This window comes from Ochlerotatus camptorhynchus, unplaced genomic scaffold (assembly GCF_037179485.1).
Source record: "Ochlerotatus camptorhynchus isolate MF236.1 unplaced genomic scaffold, CSIRO-AGI_Acam_v1.1 ptg000247l, whole genome shotgun sequence".
In the NCBI taxonomy this organism is placed as follows: domain Eukaryota; kingdom Metazoa; phylum Arthropoda; class Insecta; order Diptera; family Culicidae; genus Ochlerotatus; species Ochlerotatus camptorhynchus.
In genome coordinates, this window is record NW_027040737.1 from 582,232 (window position 1) to 610,106 (window position 27,875).

At 41.5% G+C, this 27,875-nt stretch overlaps 1 protein-coding gene across 2 annotated transcripts in view; it reads left to right on the forward strand.

The window, feature by feature from the left end:
* The window catches only part of LOC135704755 (putative uncharacterized protein DDB_G0277255), a 159,192-nt gene that overhangs the window by 34,339 nt on the left and 96,978 nt on the right, over positions 1–27,875 (forward strand). The window contains exon 1 of one of the 2 annotated variants that reach the window (XM_065226240.1): positions 22,886–23,368. The exons of the other annotated variant lie outside the window; for it this stretch is intronic. The gene's annotated coding sequence lies outside the window, so the exon portion shown is untranslated. Of the gene's footprint in view, positions 1–22,885; positions 23,369–27,875 lie in introns of those variants that run through there. 2 annotated transcript variants of the gene reach the window in all.

Genomic DNA, 27,875 nt, shown 5'->3' on the forward strand with positions numbered 1-27,875 from the left:
TGATGTCTTTCTATACCACTTAAAATCACTGAAATGGGGTCGATTTTTGATGACCGAGTTCGACATATGTTATGTGACGATAGTCATGAGAAACTCGAATCTCTCGTTCCGTTTTTGACAACAAAAAGTGAGAGTGGGATGCAACACTTAAAATTACCCAAAATTAAGTAAAAAGAACTTATTTTTGATTCTCTGTGTACTTTGTAGTCAATAGATTTCTCTGACGTTTGTGAATTGCACAAGTAGTAGTGCAAAATTTTGGGTAAATTCAAAGGTTTTCTTGCACTAATACTTATAATTTACCCCGAGTTCTGCATTAATACTTGTGCATTTCACAACCGTCAGAGAAGTCTAAATCGAGTCTTTTATTGTGATTATTGGGTATTTTGGGTTACCGTGTGGATGTCAAAATCTCATGTCAAATTGGATTCGACATTTAGTTTATGCTCAAAACATTTGAGTTTTATTTTAAATTCTAGAATGGAACGTAAACAAAAATTGAGCGTATCTTCCCTTATATAGTAAATGGGTACCATACACAAAGGATACCGTAGATGGTGCGACCATACCACATAGAGTTGGGATGATATCCCAAATTAATGGTTAGGTGCTTCTTATGGCTATGGTCAAGGGGTTGGTCACTCTACACAGTGTGCCAAAATCAAACTTGGGCACACCCGGGCGAAGTCATTGGTGCTGTTTGGCACCCATGGTTACAATTTTAATGATCTTTAAAGTTACTGGCAACAGTGAACTTTTTCTGTGCTTGCGCAGTGTGCATGTGTCAAAATTTGTTATTGATGTTGCCACAATCTAATCAAATTATTTTCAAAACAACCGTGAATCTCGACCAAGTCTCGCCATGGATTCTCAAAATCGTTACACTCGTGACGGCAGTCGCATTCACATTTCCTCCCAGACGAAGAACAGCTGACATCGGTATCTTGACCTGACCGAGGTTTCCGGTCATCGCTACACGATGCAGCTCCCACGGCTGCGGCTGCTTCCGATGCTGCTGCTGGTCCTTCTTTTTTGGCGAATTTTGGAGGACACGGACCAGCAGAAGGATCAGCAGTAGCAGCAGCATTGGAAGCAGCTGCGGGAGTTGCATAGCTAATTCGTATAGCCGTGGTCGACGCTGGAAATCTCGGTCCGGTCTCGACAAGCGGTGCTTGAGATTTAATCGGAAAGTCAACAACCAAACAAAAACTATACCATCCGACCACAGACAAACAGACGTAACTCTTCATTGTGTATCTTCGTTCACGCATTTAACGGTTGATTTGAATATTATAAGTTCCGCGAACTACTCGCCGCAGCGCTGGCATCGGATCACTTTGACGTTTCTATACATTCTATAGAACTTTTATGCAATATTGTTTGCGAGTTAGCGAGCAAGCTTGTTTTCCGCGAGAAGCCTGAAAGATGTCGCTACTGAGGTCCTATGTTTTGAGATCCTATGTTTTCATGAAAATTGTTTTCAAAGAGTTACGTCTGTTTTTCTGTGATCTGACCATTCGAACTGCTCTAATACATCCATGGCGGTGGCTGCTACACCAACCATTCCATCGTTCAACGTATAATGTTGGAGAACCGTCTTGGCAAAATCTCAAATAGTTCAACAAATTATTTTTACTCTCTTGACTTTTTGCACTTCCAACTAACACAATAAGAAATTACCTATAATTACGAATTATAAAATTAACTACACAGAAAAAGGAAAATCCTTTCTGTTCTCAGAAAAACAAACTTCCGCTCTTTCAAAGCTAACGTGTTTTCGATGTTCTCGTTGCTCCACGCACCGTTCATCTTCTTGGAGGAGGAGGAGAAGCACAACTTCATAATGAACGGGAATTTCGGGATCGACCGCGCTGTGGTGGTACTTCATGATGGCGTTCGCCAGGGTTACTTGAGAACTCGACCAATCCGGTGGAGGAACTTTCCGATTTCAGCGGGAACATTCGTACTTGCGACGGGTGGCAGTCCTTGGTGGTGTATGCAGTCAGCAGCAGATCCTCGGACGGCATACGGGTGGGGTATTGAAGAAGTGGAGAATGCGATTTTTGCTGGCCTGGGAAGCGATTGTTCTTGGAGGCGCTGTAGACCTTGATGCTGATCGAATTGTCTGGCAGGGTGTACGGGTTGGTGGACTCTGACAAGTAGTTCTGCTTGGAAAATGCTATTTGAATTTTGCTACCATCATTTCCATTCATTCGATGTTGTTCAAATGCTGGATGTTGTGCAAGTGCTGGATGCTGTGTTCGACTGGTTCAACTACGATGGCGTCTCCCATCAGGACCATGGCGGTACCCTCGTTGGTCTTCAGGAACTTTATCCTGACCGAAGTCCTGACAACATTTCCATACAGACAGAAGAGATTGAACAGCTTATCGGCGTTGGCTGTGTTGTTATCGAGTCCGTAGACCATCATCACTGCGCCCTGTTGCTGTGCCGGTTGAATGAAGTTGACTGGTCCGTTTCGGGTCAGCGGTGCGTCCTTTATCAGTTCGACGTGTGTTCCGGCCGGTGTTGGTTTCCAGTTTTCCGACGGATGATACTCGGGCAGTGCAAATCCGTTTCCTCCGCCAGCTCCCAGAAGGGCTGGTTGACTAATGTTTGACGTTTGTTGTGCGGGGTCGGCCTTCCGCCGAAGATGGAAGGATCGTGTAGCAACGGAGCTCGTCCGTTGCAGGCATCCTTGGAGACAGATGCATCCAGTGTATAGCCCCAACGCGAGTCCGTGCCGTTTTTGAAAACATTGAAAAACAAAACAAAAACAAGAGCTGTTAAAATACCGGGCTACCAAGCAAGGCATTATTCACAAGCAAATAAAAGTCAGTTCAATGACTTCTTGGCACTGCCCGTACAGCTGCGGCACACTGAGGTACACTGAGAAAAATGTTGGCGCAAAATAAGTGTGTAGAGTGACCACCCTTTGGCTATGGTTTAACGTTTGCATTTAAAAAAAATCGGCAAAAATTGTCGATTTTTCATGGGTTTACCTTCACCCGCACTAACGAAACTACTCATGCAGCATCAATCATAGTAATCCATGAGTCAGCAGACAAAATTTGACAGCTCTATCAGTCGAACTCTAACCGTGATGGCAAAAACAGTGAAGCAACTCCGTTCAGAAGTGTGCGCGTTCAAAGAACGGCACCCCGCCGCGTCGAAAACGGACATCGTGCGGAACTTTGTAGACGCCGGATACGCCCGTTCCGGCATCTACAACATCTTGGCACTATTAGACAACAATCAGAGCATCGAAAGAAAGCCCGGTTCCGGACGGGCGACGACCCTGAGCGACAAGAAGCTCCAAAGGATGTAGAAGAGGAAGACCGAGGGAAAAGTGGCTACATCGCTGCGTGCGCTTGGCTGCGTGCAACCGGCCAAACAGTGAAAAAGTACCTGTCGAACATGAACATACATGTCAGGAAGCGGAAGTCACGTCCACTGGTTTCGGAGCTGCAGGCAATGACGCAGCGGCAGCGGCTGAATAAGATGGTCAACTCGTTTTTCCCGGCGAATCGCGAAGTGGCGGTGGTGATGGACGACGAGACCTATCTCACCCTGGATGGCAACGACTGGCAGGGCACTTCGTATTTTACTTCCCCCACGAAGGAAGTGAGCTCCGATGTGAAGTTCATTTCACACACCAAACTCCCCAAGAAGCCGCTCTTCTTTCGCTCCGGACTGGCCGTGAACGGGGAAATTTATAGTACGAAATGCCTGCCGGAAGTTGCGTCGTTCATCAAGAAATACCATAAGGGCGAAGACGCGGTGTTCTGGCCGGATCTGGCGTCGGCCCACTACTCGAAGCGATCGTTGGAGGAGATGGAGCGTAAGATCTACTACAACAATTTTGTCGCGAAAACTTAGGAGGTATTGATAAATAAAATGAAGAAAGAACTCAAAAACATGCCATGTTTTCGTCCGCCATGGCGAATGTTCCGGTTAACTGCCAAGGGCGTAGATTTTTTTGCAAGTAAGCTTAAATAATTACCTTCCATGGAAAATTTATCAAAAGAAATTATCTTTCTTAGCTTTTTTATCACCATCCGAAAAAAGTCATTTTTTTTAATGTAAACGTTATGCGGGTTACTTTTTGGTTTTTCCACTCAGTTTGAAGCAACTTGCTTCAATCCGCTGTGATTGAATTGTTTACAGCGAATTTCGACTGTAATCTATCTGTTATGATAGTTCTAGATGACCAGTTCAAAAGGCTTTATCTGCTTTAATAGATTCTCTTCATCGACTTTCTCTTTCGTTAATAACTCTGCTGCAAAAGCATGCCCTGTTGTATTTAACGTTTTGGTTACTAGATAAGAACCTCAAATTATGTGACAAAAATGGCACGAAATCAGTTTGCATAGCCATGGTTATCAAATGAGAAAGTCGATTAAGATAATAGATAAATGCAGATAAGACATTTGAAAATGTTCATCTAGAGTTGTCAAATTATGGAATATGACGCTACTCGAGTTAAGTTGGCCACGATTTCCAGAGTGAGTATTTGTGTTTGCATTCGATTATTTGATAAGGCTCAACCAACCGGTAAGCACTGGTGTTTTTTCAGCTATCGCTGTGATATAATTTGTGATTTGCCCCGGTCCCTCTAAAATCGTCTTATTATTTATGAACAGCCCTTATACCCCGTTCACATTACAGTCTATATCACGTAATATAGGCTGTCTTGCAATGAGCACTCATACATCTAGTTTTCACTGGAAATCCTATGTATTAGTGCTCATTGCAAGACAGCCTATATTACGTGATATAGGCTGTAATGTGAACGGGGTATTATATTTGAAATGACGTTTCATATTCATCTACACGGTTAGAAAAAAGTACCCAAAATTAAGTTCTTTTCACTCATCTCGGCACTATAGTGCAGGAACCCAAAAGTAGGTAAAGCTATAGTCGCTATATTCATAGTCTGGCGGAGAGAAATTCCATCTAGCAAAAAAGGGAACCAATTCAAGATACTGAAGACCAACAAATGAAAAGGGGCTCAAATTTTATAATCAAAACTAAGATAGTTCATTCCTTGCAAACTGAACGCAAATTAAAAGCACCATAGAATAGGGAAAACGTTCCCCAAGTAAATTATGATGTCGTTTTGCCTAGGCAAGCTTTGAATCGCGAGAAAAGTGTTTCCAGAATTTAGGTCACAAAACCTGATGTGCTCTTTTCTGTTGTTGGTCGTGATATGCTCGATTGGTTCCGTTATTTGACAGTTCAATTGGTTCCCGAAATTCTATCCGCCAGACTATGAATATAGCGACTATAGGTAAAGCGGGTCAAAGTAATTTTGATTTACTTGTGTGCAGTTCGTATGGAATTTTCCACTAGCTTTTTAACCAAAAGTAAGTTAGTTGTACCCAACAGTAGGTAAATATGATTATACCCAACGTTGGGTTCCCACACTTTACTACACCTGTTGGGTAGTTTTGCTCCTTCTTTTTTGACAACATTAGAAGGAGAAAATGAGACAAACTAGTCAAAAGTAGGTAAAAGTGAACTGGCCGTTGGGTACTTTTTTCTTACCGTGTAGTGATGTCCGATTTTTATTCGAATAATAGATTAACCGATTAACGAACCGAAATGAAGAATATTTGCAATCGGTTATATCAATAAAGGGTTTATGACGTTTAATCACCGCACACTAATACCCCGTTCACATTACAGTCTATATCACGTAATATAGGCTGTCTTGCAATGAGCACTCATACATAGGATTTCCAGTGAAAACTAGATGTATGAGTGCTCATTGCAAGACAGCGTATATCACGTGATATACGCTGTAATGTGAACAGGGTATAATGCACCATTTAAATTGCAGTGAGAGCCAGAGGAACAAAGATTAGTGTGAAAACAAACCATTCCTGTGTGCTAGATAGAGAAAGACGATTAAACGTCAAAAAGGTCTATGCCAAGTAAGCATTAACTTCTCCAGAGTAGAGTCGGTGTATAATGAGTCACGCCAAGAGTGAAGCCAAGTCTACCTATTGAACTGTCAAAACGGCTACCTATCGTGCAAAGTAAATAAACATTACGGTGCTAAAGGGTGATACGGTCAAAATTTGGTCAAGGGAAAACGCGTGTAAATCGGTGAAATCGTTTATTTAAAAAATCAAATTAAATTTCTTTTTCAAGTTCAATTAGTATAAAATTCAGGAAAAATATTCAGTTAGGCTTCCACTTTTCCAAATCCGAATTGCCGGGCCTTACGCTTGACCCCTGCCATCAGATTTTGTACAGCCACCTTGTCCACCTTCTTCGCCGAAGAAAGCCAGTTTGCCTTGAACTGCTGCTCGCCCTTAGCAGTTTTTTTGGTCTTCTTTAGGTTCCGCTTGACAATAGCCCAGTATTTCTCAATTGGGCGGAGCTCTGGCGTGTTGGGAGGGTTCTTGTCCTTGGGAACCACCTGCACGTTGTTGGCGGCGTACCACTCCATGGCCTTTTTACCGTAATGGCAAGATGCCAAATCCGGCCAAAACAGTACGGAACAACCGTGTTTCTTCAGGAAAGGCAGCAGACGTTTATTCAAACACTCTTTCACGTAAATTTCTTGGTTGACAGTCCCGGAAGCTATGAAAATGCTGCTTTTCAATCCACAGGTACAGATGGCTTGCCAAACCAGATATTTCTTTGCGAACTTTGACAGTTTCATGTGCTTGAAAACATCTGCTACCTTTCCCCTTCCTTTTGCCGTATAAAACTCCTTTCCCGGAAGCTGCTTGTAGTCGGCTTTGACGTAGGTTTCGTCGTCCATTACCACGCAGTCTTAAGAGATGAACCAGCCCAAGGCTGAAAATCTCCCTAATAAAGCAAAAAAAAAAAAAAAAAAAAAATACCACGCAGTCAAACTTCGTCAGCATCGTCGTGTACAGCTTCCGGGATCGCGCTTTGGCCGTCGTATTTTGTTTATCATCGCGATTTGGAGTCACAACCTTCTTGTAAGTCGATAGTCCGGCTCGTTTTTTGGCTCGATGCACGGTTGTAGACGATACACCCAGCTTATTTGCGGCATCTCGGAGAGAGAGGTTAGGGTTTCGCTTGAAACTACCGGCAACTCTCTTTGTCGTCTCAGCGGCTTCCGGTTTTCGATTTCCCCCCGATCCAGACTTCCTGGCTGTCGACAAACGTTCCCCAAACACTTTAATTACATTTGTAACGGTTGATTTGGCAACTTTTAGCGATTTTGCCAACTTTGCGTGCGAGTAGCTCGGATTTTCGCGATGCGCGAGCAAAATTTTGATACGCTGCTCTTCTTGCTTGGACGGCATTTTGACAACTGAAGAGTGAATTCCAAAATCAAAATAGGAGCAACATTCTACACACACACACCTTCAAAATGAGGGGTGTTCAGGTTTTTTAAATGCAAAATTGAAAGAAATACGTCAAGTTGATATTGACCAAATTTTGACCGTATAACCCTTTATGAAAGGTCCACGAAAGGTATTGCAATAACATATAAAATATAATCGAAGAAATGAGCATAAATACGCAGTGAGCGTTAAATTGTCATAAGATACGCTCGGTAATGATTAGTAATGAGAATTTCTACTATTTTTTGTTAAGATAATTTGACAAAATCACTGATATAATGATTTACTACAGCCGCAAAATTTTTTCTCTTGCTAGAAGTCATTTGAAGTTGTTGTAGAAGTCCTCTGTTGTCAAGTGAAAAGAATGGGAATCTTTCGAAAACCGTGATGCGAGTTCAACTGTTTTGACGTAGGACTACGTTTGTGATTTCTATATGGGGGTACCTTTGTGAAAACCGAAAATGGAACATGTAACAAAATTATGCAAGATTTTGAATGTTAATATCTCAGCTGCCCCTGGACCAATTTCAATAATTTTATCACCATTCGATCAGAAATATTTCTACGCATCAATTTAAGACTTTATCATTTTACAAAATTTACCTATTGAAAATTTAACGAATGTGCAATTGTTGCTATGATAATTAAAATTTCCCTAACACAGATTTCAAAGTTAAATTCCATCTGGTCTCACCAAACGGTGTTTATTCAATCACCGCGTGGTGTGTGGTGGTGTTCTCCAGTACACAACGAAAGGCAAGAAGCGAGCTGTAACCCACATGAGCATCCATAGAAAGAGGAAGAAGCCGCACCGCTTCGTGAGTCGCTGTGGGCCATCTATGCCAAGCACGTCATACTAAAGAGTGTAAACAGAGAGAACCTCGCTCAAATTCCTATTCCTACACAAAACACAAGCTCTTGCTGCAGTTAACAAATAACATTTATTATACAAGACCTCATAGTCCTACGTCACCATTGCGTACAACCCTATAGGCACAGACAAACAGACGTAACTCTTTGATAAACTTGTTCTTGAAAACATAGTATCTCAAAACATATAACCTCAGTAGCGACATCTATCTGGCTTCTCGCGGAAAACAAGCTTGTTCGATAACTCGTAAACAATATTGCATAAAAGTTCTATAGAATGTATAGAAACGTCAAAGTGATCAGATGCCAGCGCTGCGGCGAGTAGTTCGCGGAACTGATAATATTCAAATCAACCGTTAAATGCATGAACGAAGATACACAATGAAGAGTTACGTCTGTTTGTCTGTGCTATAGGGCTGTCCCTTGAAGTTTTTCTCTTGGTGTGACTCACCGACTCTACTCCAGAGGATCATCACACCGTTTCAAACATGTTATGCACTCTCATTGGTGGAAAAATGACAGCACAGCGAACAAAAAATAATCGATTAGTTGTTAATCGAGTAATTAAAAAATCACTGATTTTTGGTGTGATTGTTTTGATGAAAACGCACTAAACGTCAACTCTACCGAGGGGGCAGCATAAACACAAAAACACCTTGCATACGGGGGGTATTCCTTGGATGAAAGGGACCGAAAAAAAAACACTAAAATAGAAAGTTTTTTCTTTCGACTGCTTCATCTTAGTATTCTTCTCTGGCGCAACTGTCTTAATAAAACCTTTTTCGGAACCAAAAATCTTGTAAACAAATTCTACAATCATTTGAAAACTCAATTTATCAGCAGATTGCCAGTGTTGCCGATAATTTCTTATAATGAGGACAGTTTTTGAAGGAACCGTTTAGTTCTGAATAAAAAAAATCAATCAAAAATTGTATTAAAATGGGGGTGTTGTTCTTATTCTATGGAACTGGCCTATTGTCTTGAATGGCAATTTTCGTGTGAAAAGATCCACTTTTTCACTTTATACCGGTCATTAAAGTGAAGCCTTCCTTGGCATTTTCGACGTGTGTGACTATAAATAAACATCACACGTTCCAAGCGCACACCAGCGCAGCTCTCATAGTAGGTATGTTATGTTGTTGTTGTTATTGTTACATACGTATAAGGCCAAGGGGAATCCAAACGAAAACCGAACCACGCGTCGTTATTATACGACCGCACCGGAATCATAAAATGCAAATTTCCAACGTCGCCGTATGCCTTCATTTGACACGAGTTTGATTCGACCTTTAGGAGGAAGTAATTTGACAGGTTTTTGACTTCCGTTTGAATTTTACTGTTACTGAATCCTATATGGACAAATTGAGCGTACTTTTCTTAGTTACCTTACACCAAGAACTTAGTTCATTCAAACATATTTTCTTTTCCATCAAATTAATGTTCAATTAAAGAAGCAATGATCGTGCGACGCAAAATCACATCATTTTTCCATATGAATCTTCCCAAGGAAGCGTGTGTTGATGGGTGGGTGTGAGTGAATTCAATTTCGCCTGCGATCTAGTAGCCACACCGCAAATGTGCACAGAAGAGTATGTGTTTGGTTTGCACCTCGGAGAACAAGAGAGAGTGCACCACAAACTCTCCCTTTTACCAAATTTCACATTCACTTTGTTCGCTCTTTCTTTCTCTCGTGAGTTACCGACCGTTAGGATTTGTTTACCAAAAAATAAACAATCCGACCCAAACAGAAGCCAAACGACGCATTCCGTCGCCGTGCGAATGCGGTGAAAACAAATCCACCAATACATGGTGAGTGCGATGTAACGTAACGGCACATGTGACACGTTTGGTCAGTATATAGTCGGTAGTATGTGTGCGTGAGCGAGTGGCCGCAAAATTGCATCGCGTAGCGGTCGCCTTGCCGGTTGCCATGACAACGCTGGTTCTATATTAATTCCACTTGCCAGTATGGGAACTCACCAACACCGAACAGTCGATGAGCGTCGAAAGCATGAAAACACCAACAAGTTCAGCTCGTTCGCGTTCACGTGAGCAAATGGGCCCTTTCGGTTCGATGGAATGTAGATACCTACCTACTGACCATTTAGCCATATTGTTATTTTGCAAAATATCTATAGTTGGGTATCACTTATACGATGTGAAGTATTTTCGACACAGATGCGCTTTAATGTCAATTGGTGACAACGGCGAGATCGATCGATCATCGATCACTGTACGCGATCGCGGGTTTATATTTGGCCGCAAATATGGCTATTATTGGAAATGTATGTAGGTAGTCATCAGTTGTCGCTTCGCTTATCGTTTGGCCATCGTCGTCGGTTCGGTTGACGTAGTATGCGCATATAACCTAGTTCCGTTTCCCGGATTGACGACTGCTTGACAGGTTGCGGACAGTTTTCTGATTTCTGTCGGACCATTCGTTGTTGTTGTTGTTATTGTTGTTGGTTCCATTAAGCTTTCGTCTCTTGCTGTTTTCTATTTTAACATAGCAGGCATGCAATTGGTTGCTTCCTGTGAAGCTTTTGGTCCAACAATACAGTAGGCGGCAGGAATGCTACGCATGAACCTTCTTTTTTGACGCAAATCCGAGTTGACACGTTTTGATAGAGTCGTCAGAGTCAAGTCGAACCTAGTTCGTTCTACACATATGGTTGTGTATATGCGAAGAGCGAAGACAGACGCGGAGATGGAAACTGAAATGTGGAACAGTAAACTGAGTTACATGATTTGTGGACGCGTGGTTCTGTTATTTCCACGCTTACACGCTTGTTATCGCTGTGTTCGGTTATTAGAAGACGGGGTTATTTGTTTGGAAAATATGGCGTCCGAAATGAGGTGCCCGAGTAAAATTTAATAACGTTTAAAAAATACGATATTTTATAGAGCAACATAATTGTTGGCTCAATGCAGGGTGATACATTTCAAACAACATTGAAACTTATCGTCAGAATAATGTAGATTTCTATTCGGGTACTATTGCAATGCTGTCAGTTGATGGACATGGATTGCGAGCGCAGTAAGCTATGAATTCCACAATTTGTGACAGATCGTCGTTTGTGTTTCAGGTGGCACCGAGAAAAAATCTATGCCTACTACGCATCGAATCGGCCAATGTCTTCATCCGAGGGGCTTTCAAACGCCATTTTCATCTGTTCGACGAAGAAGCGCTTGTTTGAAAAAGCCACGTACGAATGACGTATGTACATATGTATATATATATATATATTTGCCGGTCTTGTTTTTACTCTTAAGCTGGGTTTAGATAGGGCAAGTCAAATGATCAACTCAGTTGAATTCAATTGGCTTGAAAAGTTGAGCCTGGTTCAACTTTTTTCAATTCAAGTGAGTTGATCAAGTCAGTTGAATGGCATGGTTTACACGTTCAATTCGCGTTCAAGTCAGTTGAATTCAACTGACTTGATCAATTGACTTGCCCTATCTAAACCCAGCTTTACTACCGCCGCTGGTGCTGCTGCTTGATTCGTATTCAACTGTATTCAACAGTTTAATTGCAGTCTGCGGCGCTCAGGGACAAGGGAAAACTGAGGAGAGATGGGTGGCGAGTTGGGTGAGTGCTGCTAGTGCTGCACATGGCAAAAAAAGCTCAGTAAAATCGAAGGTGAGTTAGGTAACGCGCTTCGTCCGTCGATGAGATTGCAATAAATATTCCGCCGAACGAACGGTATATATCTTCTAGTTCTGATCGCCTCATGTTTGTTTGGTTAGGTTCGGTGGTCATGACCCGTATTGCCGTGTTTAGCGGGTTGTACCAGCGGGCGGGTAGGAAATCGGCTGGTTTCTCATCGACTCAAGATGTTGTATGGGGGTTATGTAAATTTAGCATTTGTTGAATCTAATTGAATGCCGTTTGACGCCGTTTGGGATTTAGTTGTTTTTTTTTTGTTTTGCCGTTGTTTGCTTGTAGAATTAATAGATTTTTGGAGACCAGTATCAGCGGTTCCTTCGGCAAATTCAATCGATTAAAATGTCAGATGAGATTCACGTTTGAAATGTATCGTGAAGTAAATCTTCTTCCATTCGGTCTACTATTATTGTGTTATTATTACAAAGATGAGCATGTGTTTCCGCAGAAACTGGCACGACGACAGCGCAAAACAGGCATGAAGACGCCGACGCTCGCCTACAGTCAGTGGCTTTCATTCAGTGTAGGTACAGAAATAGTGTATGTAATTTCACTGTTTCAAACAAAGTTGTGTACAAATCTCTATACGGCATTCACCTACTCACTCCGTACCGTGCCGGTTCAGACTCGCAGGTCGAAACGGCGAATCTTTATTTATACTATCTCTATCGGTGGTGCGGTGGTGTGTTTCATTTGCTTCGCTTCGTATTTATTCGATAGCGTAGCAAAATAATACTAACTTTACTGTTCTTAAAACCGTTTTAATCGTCTGTCGTTTTACTGTCACGTATTGGTAGTGATCGCTAAGGCGACTAGATAATTCTTTAAGATGCCATTTTTAGAAGACTTATTTTATAGGGAATTCGGTAAATGTACCTTTTTTGACGTAGGATTACGTCTTTCGGCAGCATATTGGGGGTGCAATTTCAAAAATCCAAAATCGACCGTGTCAAGAAAAGTGGTTAGGTTTTGACCACTTATAACTCTGTCAATAGTGGTTGGATTTTACTTCTAAACATGCCAATCGATTGGAATTTTTCCTACAAATCTGCAAAAATGAATACTTTATCAATTTTCAATAGGACACTATTGAAAATTACACAAATGTCCAAAATTTACACCATTTGCGTGCTAAAAGCTCTTTCCCTAACACAGATTTCAAAATCGAATTCCATCCGGTCTCGCCGAACGGTGCTTATTCATCACTTATTCAATCACCGTGTGTGGTGGTGTCCGGTCGGTCGTCATCAGCAGCAACAGCAGTGCTTTCGGCGCGTGACGTTGAACATTGTTCTCCAAAACACAACGAAAGGCAAGCAGCGAGCTGCAGCCCACATGAGCGTCCATTCACCGACGAAGGAGGAAGAAGCCGCATCGCCACTGATCGGATTCAGTAGCTTTTCGCTAACTAGCCTCATCTGTGTTGAATACCCTAATAGTTCAGCATTACCCAACCATCACGTCAACTCCCATAAGTTTAAATCTAACATACCATGTATTTTTAAGGAAAATGGGGATGCAATTTCTAAACCAAAGTCGGTCGCGGTTTGAAAGTGGTTTGATTTTGATCCAGAGATGATGGATTTAAATTCTTAATACACCAATAGTCCATTCTATGCGCACGAGTATTGATGGTTCGAAAGTGAGAATAACAATAACAAACCAACATTTTTTGGCTGAAGCGAAAGTGAGGATAACAAACTTCGCACTTGAAAATGGGATTACGCAAGTGTGCGTGTTATAATCGTCAGAAATGTCAATAGATAGGCAATTTTTCTACGAATCTAATAAAGACTTCAAGACCAACAATTGACATGGCCTTAATTCCATTTTGTAAACAAACCGATGTAAGGCAATTTTCTCGCGAACCGAAGTCCGCAAAGGCAAACCAACATAATGGACAGGTAGGGGAAATTATCCTCTACCCGATTGTGGTTTAGGTTTGCGAATAAAGGTTTCGGTTCGCGAGAAAATGACCTTACAAGGTTTGTTTACAAAATGGAGTTAAGGCCATTTCAATTGTTGGTCTTGACTTAATAAGTTTTCAAAAGGTTAATGTGCAACTGTTGCTATGCTAATTAAAATTTGTTTTGATTATGCGTTCCGTTTCGCTAAGTTTCATTTTTTTACTCCATTCCATATGCTGAATGTCGTTTGAGCAATTTTTAGTTTGCAAAGCGTGCAGATTAGTGGGGTTCAGATTAAAAAGTGTTCAGATTTAAAACGGTCAGATTAACGGGGGTCCACGGTATCGTAAAAAATTGCATCGTTTGCACCGAAGAATTATCACCGACGAACCAACGTGACAGCTCATAGAAGCACTTCAAGTTCTTGCCCAAAATATTTAAAATACGCTCAATACTACCATAGAGGTAACTCTAAGACCAGCAGGTCCCGAAGAAACGTGCTCAACTTTTTGGCTCCGGTTGATACTACCGCCATTTACTCATCCGATTGCGTCATATTGTGAGCAAGGTCACGAACACACGTAACATTTACATTGACTTGGTTTGCGTCTCAACTCGTTTAACAGCTCTGGGGTGGTCACTATACACACTTATTTTGCGCCAATTTTTTCTCAGTGTACCTCAAGTGAGCCACGCTGTGTCGGCAGGGCTGACAGTGCCAGTCATCGGGATCAAAATTGGAACAATCGATTATCTGTCAAAGTCATAGAAAAAGTTATTCCAATTGAACAGAAGACCTGTCAAATTGATAAGATGTCGTCTCTTCATAAATTCAGCCTCTTTAATCGCATTGACTTAAAGTGAATAATTACATGCTTTTTTTTACTAGTTCGTTTATTTACTAGGCTCAGTCGTGTGTGACACTTTGCGGAGCCAAAATCAGTAATGTTTGAATTTACATTTTAAATAGCAGTAGTTCTAGGTTAGTATTGGGTACCAATTACTCGTGGCGGGCTCGAGGTTAATGGGTAACAATTTCGATTGGAAGGAGCTAGGTAGGAAACTGGTTTCTGAAGCCTCCTTCAGAAACTACTCTCGGACGGTTGACCAAATCCTGGCTGGACAGGGGCAAGTAGCACAGGAACAGGAGGATAATAAGACTGGGACACAATGGCGGGAAATTGTTTGGAAAGCAGGGGATGGTCACATCAAACTCTAACATCAGACAAACAAAGGAATTCGTAGATCGCTTGCATGTAGGGAAGATCACGTGTTCCCAATACATCTCTTACTTCACGGAAGGGTTGTCTGCCTCGGGCCACTAGGGTATCCAATAGTCGTGTTCTGGAGGCGTCATTACCCGGGCAATACCAAACTGCGTGGTCGATGTCATCATAACCGGTTCTGCACCTACATATATTGCTGTCAACGAGGTTTATTCTATAGAGATGTGCGTCTAGCAAGTAGTGGTTGGACATAAGTCTTGATATCACTCGAATGAATCCCCGACTTACATCCAGACCTTTGAACCACGCTCTCGAAGAAACATTTGGAATAATGGAATGTAACCACCGCCCAAGAGAATTACTTGTCCAATCGTTTTGCCAACTTAAAAGAGAACTCTGACGTACTAATGGGAAAAAATCATCATGTGAAATTCTTCTATCATAAATCTCGCCTTGTTGTGCGTCCACCTTTGCGAGAGAGTCTGCCTTCTCATTGCCTGGGATTGAGCAATGTGAGGGGACCCATACAGAGGTAATCATATATGATCTTTCGACCAGCAAACTCATCTACTCCCTTACCTTTGAAAGGAAATAAGATGAGTGCATACCTTGTTTCATCGGCCGAATAGCCTCAATCGAACTGAGACTATCCGAGAAGATGAAGTAATGGTCTATGGGCATATCGGAAATCATCCCCAATGCGAAGTTGATTGCTGATAGCTCAGCAACATAAACGGAACAAGGTTCCTGAAGTTTCCGAAAGGCGGTTGAGTATTCATTGAAGACGCCGAAGCCAGTGCGAAGCCATCAATGCGTGATCCATCAGTGAAAAATCTTCTATTGCAATTGACTTGTTGGTACTTTTCAGCAAAAATACGGGAATTGCAATAGGTCGAAGTTGATCTGGAACTCCTTGAATAGCCTGTTTCATGGAGAGATCATAGTCAATGGGGGAACTGTAGTTAGTAAAGCATACACGAGAGGGGTTATAGCAAGGAAGGCTAATATCCGATGACATATAATTAAGATAGGTTCGCACGAATCTAGACTGGATGCTCAATTCGAGCATTTCTTCGAAGTTTTCAATCACAAGGTTGTTACTGACACTACATTTGATCAATATTCTTAGTGAGAGCTCCCAGAAACGGTTCTGCAGGGGTTTTACGCCCGCTAGGACCTCTAGGCTCATATTGTATGTTGAATGCATACAGCCAAGGGCATTACGTAAACAACGATATTGAATGCGTTCATCGGGATCAAAATTGGAACAATCGATTATCTGTCAAAGTCATAGAAAAAGTTATTCCAATTGAACAGAAGACCTGTCAAATTGATAAGATGCCCAGTATTCTGATAGCTTGAATGTTTTGTTTTTCATTCCGAGCAGATAATACCGGATGCTAAACCGGGAGAAACGGTACTTAAGCTGCGGAACAGGCTGTTCGATGAATTTGCCTCGGAATTTGACAAGATTTGCGAAACGTTGCAGCAAACCAGTGTTGACAAAATCATCAATCAATTGATATTTTTCCACTCTCATACGCTCTCAATATCACGCGTGATATTGGAACAAAATATCATGCTTGCTTTTGATTTACAAGCTCCTTCGATATTGCGAAACTATTCACAACATGCATAAATCAAGTTGAGAGTTGACTCGACACAAAAATGATTCCGTTGCACATCGTTTTCATAGAAAGAGAAAGTATAGCTTACTATCTATTTTAACTCTTCACCGATGGCAAAAACGAAGTGGCTGCCAGCTGTTATGGAAGTTTCGGTTGCGTTCGGGTTTAAGTGGACCCTACACGGTTGCTTTTATTGACAATAATCGTATTGTCAATACATTCTATATTGACGTCAATACATCGAGATTGACAATATTTCTGAATTCACATCATCAATATTATTGTCAATACTTGTAAGTATTGACAATATTTCTTACCGTGTGGGGTATGCTTTAAAGTAAAAATCATGAAACTCAATCTCACACCACAGTTTTTTGAGATTTGCAGCTGGTGAGTATAGTTAGTTTGATATGCTGTGCTACGATATCATCACAGCTTGCAAAATCAACCGCAGTTGTATCATAGAGGTAACTCTAAGACTAGAAGGTCCCGAAATAACGTGCTCAACTTTTTGGCTCAGCTCTGGTACTCTCTTCGGTCCCAAGCTAATCGATTCACCCTCGAAACATAGAAAAAACCAATAACCCCTAATTTTATCTGTCAAACTTTCATAGCGAATCAAAACAAGTACTAGAATTTCGACTATGGGGTACGTTAATCGTTTGCTTGGGACCAATAGGCTAGTCAAGTAGTGAGCCAATTTAAACCCGTTACTTTCGTATTGATTGTTGGTTGTATGCTTGTTGATTTTTGATCAAGCGTGATCTTGGGAATTGGTGAGATTTGATTTTTTGAGATTTTCCCAACACTAGTAGCAACTTTCTATGTTGGATGGCTGGTATAGCAGCAGCAGCTGCTGCCGTTGTTGAAGTGATCAAGTGAAAAATAACAGCACAGAATCATGACGAGCAGCTCCAGCTTGATGGTATTTCTGACTGCTAACATGTTTTAGCTTGAGCATTGACCTTCTGAACATTATTCAACAGTCAGCTGCTCTCTAGATAAATTGCACATATATAAAGAGCACATGGAGGGTATCATGCATCCGGAAGGTATGATCGTTTTACCGAGAATTAGAGCGATTAGATGTCTTGAAGGAACATTTTTTTTTCATATCAGAATCGGTGATGTTTGGAATATGGGATTGATTAAGTGTAATAAGTCTTACGCGAAATAATGTGCTGTTTCGGACATGCTTTAGGATATGCGCTGAGCTGACTGTCTTTTGAGGAATCCGTAGTGGGACTAGGCGAAATTCACGGTTGTCGCGGTTTCCAAAAATTGGATTGTGCCCGCGGACACTTTAAATAACATAAATTTGCTTAATCATGAGTGCCAAACAGTGCCAATGAGATGTGCCGAAATTTGTGTATGGCACACTGTGCTGAATGACCATTCTCTTGGATTGCCCGTTTGAAAGACCTTATCGCTCATTTGACAAAAAGAATTGCACACAAACGAAATGCTCCAGTGGGATGTCGGTTCGTCGGTGGAATTACAACAGCAAGCCAAGACAAACACCACTATAAAAAAGTCGCTTCAAAATATTGGCGTTGACGGCACCGTTGAAAAATCGTCTCTTCTAGCAAAAATTTACAGTTTCTTATGTGAATTTTCGGTGGAGTATAGAGATATTTCAAAGGCCACCATGTCAACGCCAATTCTACGTGAATATTGTGTGTGGCAGGATAATTTCTCAAAATGCTCTTTATCCAGGATTCGCACCTCAAGCCGCTACCATAAAATACTATCTAAGCTACGAACATGAATCCCTATGGGTGGGGTTGCAGTGCACTTACGAGCGGTGCGATTCGACCGCCACCAAATGAGAATTATTATAACATAATATTTTATGAGCGACACAAGCGATTTGTTGCCGGTAATTGTCTCCCGTGTGAACAGGTTGGAAAGATCACATATTGATTATTTTTGGGCAACACAAGTTCGTCGCTAAAATCGCCGTGTGCTTAAGCTGCCTACGTAATTTATGAATAGCTCTTAGGGTGCATTAATTAATTACGTCACGTGAAAATTGTCAAAAACTAGCCCCCTTTCCCCCTTGTTAAAGATTGTCACATTTTCCTCGACAATCTTACATCACGCAATCTCTCCACCTCTTCGACGAAAGACAAAAAGTGAATTGAACCAATCGAAACGACTGAAGTTCCACTGACAAACACACGTAACGCTTTGAATAAGTTTTTCTTGAATTCATTGTACGTCAAAAACAGGACCTCAGTAACGACATCTCTCGAGCTTCTCGCGGAAAATAAGCTACACGGTAAGAAAAAACTACCCAAAAGTAAGTACTTTTCACTCATATCGGCACTTTAATGCAAGAACCCAAAAAGTAGATAAAGCGGGTCAAAGTAGTTTTCATTTACTTGTGTGCCATTCGTATGGAATTTTCCACTAGCTAGCCCAAAAGTAAGTTAGTTGTACCCAAAAGTAGGTAAATATGATTATACTCAACGTTGGGTTCCCACACTTTACTACCCCTGTTGAGTGGTTTTGCTCATTTTTCTATGCGTTGCTTCCACTTTCACTCAAGCGCAGCGCTATTGTATCTGTCGCTTGGATTCTGGCAAAGTAGCCAGTCTTCTCGATATGATGTCTTCGGTAAAAGTGAACTGGCCGTTGGGTACTTTTTTCTTACCATGTAAGTCGCAAACAATGTTTCATGAAAGGTAAGCAGAATATATAGAAACGTCAAAGTGATCCGATGCCAGTCGTTAAATGTGTGACCGATGATCCAGAATGAAGTGTTACGTCTGTTTGTCTGTGAAAGTCTTATAGACTTCTTGGATGTTATACCGACTTCTCGGAAGTGCTTCGGACATCTAGGATATTCTACGGACTACAGAAAAATTCAACGGATTTATCGGAAGCTCAAGGTTTTTTTTCGGAAGATCCGTAGACCTCTTTTCGGAAGTTACACGGTCTGCTTGGATGGGCTACGAACTTATCGGATATTCTATGGACTTCGCGAAAGCTTTATTGACTTTTCGGAAGCTCTATTGACGTCTCGGATATTCTACGGACATCTAACAGACTTCTCACAAGTTTTAGGGACTTAGGTAGTTTTCCGGACTTCTCGACAACAACTGAACAGCACGAGACTTTGCGAACTGTGTCTCAAAGCCGGCGCACTACCGGGTAAACTGGTGAGGCTACGCGTACAAAAAGAGCACTCAAGCTTTCATATGAATTACAACACGAAGCGGATCAACTTAACCACTATTGTCCAAAGATTCTTCGATACACTCAGGAGTGTGGTGTGTCGGATATTCTGGCACGTACCTGGACGACGAATGCAGTCCAGCGAGCGCTCGCTGAAATTTCGCAACGATATTGGCGATGGCAGACGATCAAAGGCCGACCTTGTCAGCAAGATGGCAATACCACCGACTGGTCTACCGACAACTACAGCGATGGCGGTCTGACTAGCGCGTCTATCGTGCGATGGTGGTTTGGTTTATGGGCTGTTTACGCTTACGCTAGTTCATTAGCTCAACTAGCTCAACCAACTAGCACGAATTTCAGTTTTTTCTTAAATATCATGCTGGTAAATGCTGACGCCTTGTTTGTATTATGCAGTTCTAGTACACTAGTGCTAGCAAATTAGCACAGATTTAAACACCACATTAGCGGTGTGGTGTTTTGGTGGTAGGTTGGTTTGACAGATTGTGGAGCTGGTGCTATTGCACAGGTGCTTCCTTCAGACGAAGTCGGTCGACGACGGCAAGACCGTCCTCTGTCAAACCGGGAAGAGAATCTCTCGTTAGCGATTAGGGCCGTCTGCCCGAGAGTGGTGTCCTCCTTCACGAGGAACAATGGTCCTTGGTAATTAGATATCCGTGACTAGAAAGTCACCTCTACAGTAGCGTACAATGGCGGTCCAAGACTCGCCAACCAGAAACCGGTTTGAAAAACATTCGGATCGGTGGATCGGATGGGTGATCGGTTCCTGAATCGGTGAAATCGGTGTTCAACATTCCCTAGGTATTAATTTTATTCCACTTATACACGCTGGCCTGTTTAAAAGTGAACGATGGTCGTTTGATGAGTATCGTAGAACCCTTCAGCCCATCACCCCGTGACTCCGTGTCACCGTTTTACCGTTTTACTACGGACATGCACGCTTAATTCAGAAATCGTCCGTTAAGCATGGCCGTTTCGTTTGCCCAGTAGGTTTCACTGCTATAGTTTGAATATACCAGTAAACAGCGGTAGCCTACATTTTCCAACAACACAAACACCGGTGACCAAGGAACAGCTCATCAGCATCATAAACAAATTGCCGGCTTAAGCATATTCAACATCGGCACTATCGAACCATCGTGGACACCTGACAACAACAGCAACTAGCCTCGAGTGAACCTCGGACTTGCAGACGCAGCACACGACAACGACATAGGACAACGACACGGACTATGGCCCCCGCTACCTGGGTAGAGAAATTCAACGTTAGGACTTTTAGAGCCACTTGGTAGGTTTCAATTAATTTGGATCAATTAATAAAGCTTAGTCTCAATTGTACCTTCTTTTTAAAAACATCGTTTGAAGAATCCGTTTATTAATTTACCTGAAGGCTCGATTACAATCTACAAACTTCTCGGAAATTCTACGGATTTTTCGGATATTCTACAGACTTGCCGGACGTCCTATGAACTTCTCGAACTTTATTCGGACTTCGCAAGTTTCAAAATAAAAATTAACAGAGCTTCCATTTCCAACATCTCAAACAACATCTCCGCAATTCCCTGGCAGCTCAAGGAATAAGTCGAAACATATGGCAAGTTTGACCAAGCCTTTTGTTCAGAGAAGTTCAGAAAAAATATAGCTTTTCCGATTTGTTCTTCCGACACGCTCAAGGATTTTACGACAAGTACACGGAACCTCCGAAAAGTCCATCGGAAGTTCTGGATATTTCATAGATCATGCGCCTGTTTTACGTTTTTTTTACTAATTACGGAACTCTCAATGTTTCTAAGGATTTTTCCAACTAATTCAAACTTGTTATTCCAAATTGTCGTATTCTCGGTATAATTACAACTTGGCAATTTTAAACCAAACGAGCTATCTGTGTATTTTGAAAGCGAATTTGTGGATGCTCCATGTCAAGAGTGTCAAATGCCACGTACAATTGATCCGGTTGTGATACTTTACGCAAATTTTACAGACAACCCATGAGTTAACTGACTGATTTGCCGTAAACTACCACAATAGGATCAATTATCCGATGGCTGTAGGGTGGATCTCTTTCTCTAATATGGTAGTCCTTCGTTACTACCAAGCATTGGTGAGAAAGATACATTCGTCCAATAGCCATCGGTCCATGGTGCGTATCATATGTACGATTCTTGACGCGATAGGCCGAATTAAAATGGAGTTCCGATGCGGTTATGAGACGATGGAGTAGTCGGAAGTATAGATTCTATAGAAGCTATAGTATCTATATCCGGAAGTAGAGAGGGTCTAGTATAAGAGAGGAGAGGACTGGCTGGTTGTGAGCCAAACAAACTGTCAATGCCAGAGCCAATCGAGCAGTGCCTATCTTGGTTGCATTGGCAGTGTTGCTAGAAAGCACCCAGTTGACAAGGCTGTTTGTTTTGAATTCGCTCCTCTCTTATCCTAGACCCCCTCTAGTCGGATGGAATCTGCCCCTTATTGGAATAGCTATTTAATATTCTCAAATCAGATTTTTCAAAAATTCACGCGGCATCCCTCCTGAAAACACTTTTGAACCATACCCAACGCGTGCTCAGAAGACCATGCCCAGCAGATCCATTAAGCAGTGCTGAAAGTCATTCAATCCATTATGTGGTGTTTACACTTATGTGGTGTTTACACTTAGGCTGGTTCACTAGCGCCAATGAGCTCGCTGCTAGCAAAAACGCTCACCAGAATAATGTAAACAGGGCATCAGCGTCTACCAGCATGAAATATCAGGAGCAACTGAAATTCATGCTAGTAGTTGGCGAGTACACTAGCGCGAGTAAATCCGCACAGATGTAAACACCCCATTAAGCAAAGTCCACTGCAACCCTTTCGCTGATTCACTCAGCAAATCGAAGAAGCTCCATTCGCACCGCAGTCAGTGGGTAGGTAGTATACAGTGCATTGCACGTCCACACCGTTCTACATCAACAAACCAAAACCTCCACATAGGACGCTGTCGGTGCCCACTCGAGTCAAACATCATCGCCGCGACAACGACGACGGTATTTTAGCGTCGTCGTCGTCGTCGTCGTCATTCCCCGTCCGTGTCGCGTATATGTGCACGGTTTTGTATTGTCGTCGTCGTCGTCGCGTTTGTTGTTCTGATTAATATTGGTTCGGTCGGGGTAAACGCTAGATTTAAATATCTACATATGGATGGCAAACCGCGTCCATCAGGATTTTTTTCGGTTCATTTCGATGGACGCCACTGACTCGAGCTCGCACTGATGAGGTGTTGTTAAACTATTTAGTCCGCTTGGTTCTTAACGGTGATCTATCGTTTTGTGTAGTTAGCTGGTAGGGTCAGATAAGTATCGTCGTCGTCGTTGTCGCGGCCCATTGTGTGTGCGTTTAGTGTTGCGATTATCCAATTAAGGTGGAAGCATTCCGGTGTGTTGTTGTGACACTCGATTTAACGGAGCGGAGGACTATCGCTGATATCAGATTACCGGACGGGGGAAGCGAAAGGCGTTAGGCCGTTACCGGCCGACGAGCGTTATCCGGACTTTGGCTCTTCGAGGTAAGCGAGCACATGTTTCTTTTTTGCTTTCTGTGTTACTGCCATTTGGCGTGTGTTTTTAACACGGAACGAAACACCTAAATATGAATCAATAATCGAGTTAGGTTGTTGTTCGAGGTGGCCTTCGGACTCTCGGGGGGGTTTAGCTTGTATAGTTTATATGAGACGACGATGACAACGACGATCGACACGAAAGCGGCGAAAAGTTGATACCAGTCATGTGAATGTGTGGAAGCGATGCTGCTCTGAACGAACGAACCACCGACGACGGTGGAGGAAAAGAATTATTAGATTGAGGGAAGCGACATGAAGCAAACAACGTAGTGTAGGCCATTGTTATTTCTAGCTACAGATCTCGCGTTGAAGTAGGCGAGTGAAAAGTTGTGAGATTGGTAATCAAAGCAATCCAAGACGAAAAAAAAATTGTGCAACTGTGAGTTGCTTCGATTGGGAACACAACAAACACAAACACATGAATCCGGGCGGCATCTAGTGGAAGGAAATGCCGCCGTCCGTCCAGAACAGATCATTGTCTGTTGTGTAAACAATTAAGATTCGTTGAGTGGCACAGCAGATATTTATCTTCTTATTTGGAGGTTGCGCAACCGGAACGCGGGGCGACCACGCTGCTACTGGTTGTCATGTGTTGGGATTGCATTGGGAAGTCACGTTACGTGCTTCGATGTATACGGGCTTGAGAGACGGTTGGAGTACACCGGAGATCAACTAGCGACAATGCGGACGGCTCGTATTGAGGCCAAGGTTGGTGCTAGGAGAATAGTTTTTGTGGCCCAGTTGATTAGAACAGATAGCGGAATCTCACTGCAAAAGCAAGGAAGTACTGAGCGATTTGGTTTCACCGTTGATGGACGCCATTTTGATCTTTGTTTAACTATAGGTGGTATAAACAAGTTATATCACCGTCGTGCTACTGCGCATAAGCTTTGGTGACAATTGGAATTTCACGAAACACATGACTTCAACATCATTGTAGACGATTACAACGATAGTGATTGACGCTTTGACTATATTTGCACCCGTAAATGGTAGCGTTTGTTGGTATGTTAAAGCTCTTGCATATTTCTCCTTAAAGCGTCCGGTATCGTTTGCAGGGATCGAAAAACAAGCAGATATAAAGTTGTCACTTTTCAAAATATCGCTATCAGGCAGAATGGAACACTATACCGATTGTTGAAAATGGCGCTAGGTTGAAATTTAATTATTCATTTATACTTTATCATACGGCATTTATGTGTCCATTAATTCTGACTATCTTGTCAATCCGATCAGATAAATTTTACCAAGACTGGAAATGATCACATCCTTGATCTTGACATTGTCAATTTCATAGTCTTCAGAAATGTTTTTCTAAGTCTAGGATCTATAGAACCTCTTCCGGTTTTCATCAATCTTAGCATCATTGTTCGATATATATGTACTGTAATTTGTCCATTTTAACTCTCGTGTCATTTTTGAAATTCATTCGAATGTAATCTAATTTTAAATTTTATTTGACTTGCACAGGGTGCACCAGCCCAAATAACAATTCAGTAACCATTTGGCATCCACTCTGATTTATTATGGAACGGCAATGAAAAATCAATTGAGCAGTATTTCAAAGTGTAAAACATTCCTTCCAATAATTCAGGTTTTTGCTGTTATTCAAGCATAAACGTCATTAGCAATTTTTTATTAATGTCTTGATAAAATTCTTTATAAACGTATTATATCATTATAAAAGCAACCATAAAACCATTAGGTTTTGCATTAGAGAAAAAAGCATTTATTATTTCTTTTGAGGCATCATAAACTCCACAACTTTACTTTGTTTACAAATTGAGCTTAAAAGATGGTTCTTATAGTCAATAAAAGCCAAATTTATGATAAGGAAATCTCGAAGGATTCGTCTAGGATAAAAAATTCAAGTCGATTTCAACAAAATTTACTTCTTTAGCAGAACCAGCACACCATCAACGACTGACCATTAGGGTGTTTCATTTTGAAAAAAGTCATGAATTTTTGATAGGCCACCCTCCAGTTCGATTCATAGCCCCAAAATATGAACCTGTGCAAAAAATGGTAAAGATTGATGAAGGTTTAGAGGTCGCGCCAATGATTTGGATTTTGTATGGAGATTTTGGTGAATTAGTATGGGAAATTATTGATTTTCGTTTACATTGCTCTAACTTTGGTTGTAGTTGTCCAAACGTTGAAAAAAAAAAATATGTGGTTGTCATGACAATGATCAACAAGCCTGTTGTTGTTGCGATGAAATTGGCGTTGTTGCCTTGTACATATTCATCTGTCAATTTACCCTATTTTGCCATTTTTTCACATTTTTATAATTCTTGATACGCTGCAAAACTGAGCGTAGCAACTGTAGGCTTTTTGTTTATTGCCATAGCAATAACATACTAAATTTTTTCGACACTTGGACAAGTAGAAGCAAAGTTATAGCGATATAAGCGATTTTTTAAATTCTTCCATAGTAATTCCCATACAAATTTCAAATCATTGGCGCGACCTCTAAACCTTCATCAATCTTTACCAATTTTTGCACAGGTTCATATTTTGGGGCTATGAATCGAACTGGAGGGTGGCCCATCAGAAATTCATCACTTTTTTCAGAATGAAGCACCCTACTGACCATCTGGTGGAGAAGATTAAAGTGAGCGTGGCCCTCGAATTCATAAAACATTGTCGAAGTTTAAAAACATACCAGCCTCCTCCAGATCTTGCGAATAAATGACAGTCAAAATAACCCACAGCAAACCACTGAAACTGATAGTTAGTTGAGATCAGCTGGTTTCCGATCCATAGCAGCAATTTTATTCGGCGAAAGAATCAACTCTGAAAATTTCATTCAAGCGTACATCCCTGCATCGTTGGATGGTGCACTTCTGTTACCATCCGGAAGAGAGGGATCTTTTTCGGGAACAATTGCGTTTCCAGCTCTTCGAAATGCGAAATGTTGTAAAACAGTATCGCAAACTATCTGAGTAACTGCTCCCAATCCATCGAGAGAAAACCGCCTGGAAGAATCTTGGATCCCACAGCGCAACTTTCGAAAGATAAACAAAGTTTGAGTTTAACTTTTTGCAGGCTACTTGGCCTCCATAAATGCTGCCATAAATCTGAACGGGTTAGGATCAAGCAAAATTGCTTTAGATAAATACAATTCAGCCTGCAATTTTTCTTCATAAAAGCCACCCACCTTATGAATTTGTTAAGAATTTTTTTGAAAGCAAAACAACTTTTTCAAAAATGACCCATGAAAATCAACTTTTTTGCCACCGCCATGTTACAATTAGTTTACTTGTTTTTTACAATCTTCGAATTGCAATCTATATTTCCTTGGATACAACTATGTTTTGGTAAATTTAGCAATGAGCAAACATTTAAATGTGAAAATCATTTAAAAAATCTCGGCCTTGCTCGATCTGAAGAATAGTTTTTTTTTCAATGTAAAATAATTGGTCAAATCGACATTTTACGAGGGCGGACTTATTTTTTTTTCGATGTTTTCACGTACATTTCACATAACATTTAATAAGGCACTTAAAACTAGGTCACTCAATGAGAACAATTGTAATAAATTTGGATATTCAACAAGATTTTTATACCATCAGTTTCTATTTTAATTATTTTGATAAGATCGGATCCTTTTCTATCTTGATTGATGCTTTCCTAGTGAATTTAACTGACTCGGAAAGGGTTTTTTTATTGTTGCTAAATAGCGTTCGTCATACCTTTTGCAGTAAATCAATCTTGAAGAGCTTCGAGAATACACCCTTCAGAACCTTCTCCAGGGTGGGTCAACTAGACATATTCTAGTTTTAATGAGGTTTTGGTGGATGCATTAATGACAAAATAGCCTTGACCAGGGTTTTATGAATGTTGTTTTATAGTTGCTTTGTAGTATTTCATAAAACTTAAAATGTTACTTGGGAGGCGTCCTACAAACACAATCCCAATAAAAACGGTCCGTTTGATTAAAATATATGATTAAATTTTTGCTTAGTTTGGAATATCGCAACTAGTTTTAAGTCTCAGATTTACGAAAATTGAGAGTGGCTCAACCTCTCCGCTGAAGACAATCTCCGTTTACGGTACCACAGTACCAGTCTTGTTAAAGACGATAGCTTCGGACTCGGGTGTAGATAGTTTCTGGTGGCCCAACGTGTGATCGTGTCAAGGTCTTCATTGCTGTTCCGGATCAATCCGTTGATCTTGGCAATGGGTCCCGATATATAGATCTGCAGATCGTCCGCATACAGCTGACAGTTGCATTTTAGGGCCGCTGGAAAACTGAACAAGAATGCAGTAAGGCAAGAGCCTTGGGGAGTGCCGTCAGTAACTCCACGCATAGTGGATGTTACATTTCCATGTTGAACTGACTGGAACCTCTGTCTGAGGAACGACGAGACCAATCCACAAGCAGCTTCAGAGAACCGGAACTTCTCGTTGAGTTCGACCGCGAGTAGGCGATGGTTGACACAGTTGAATG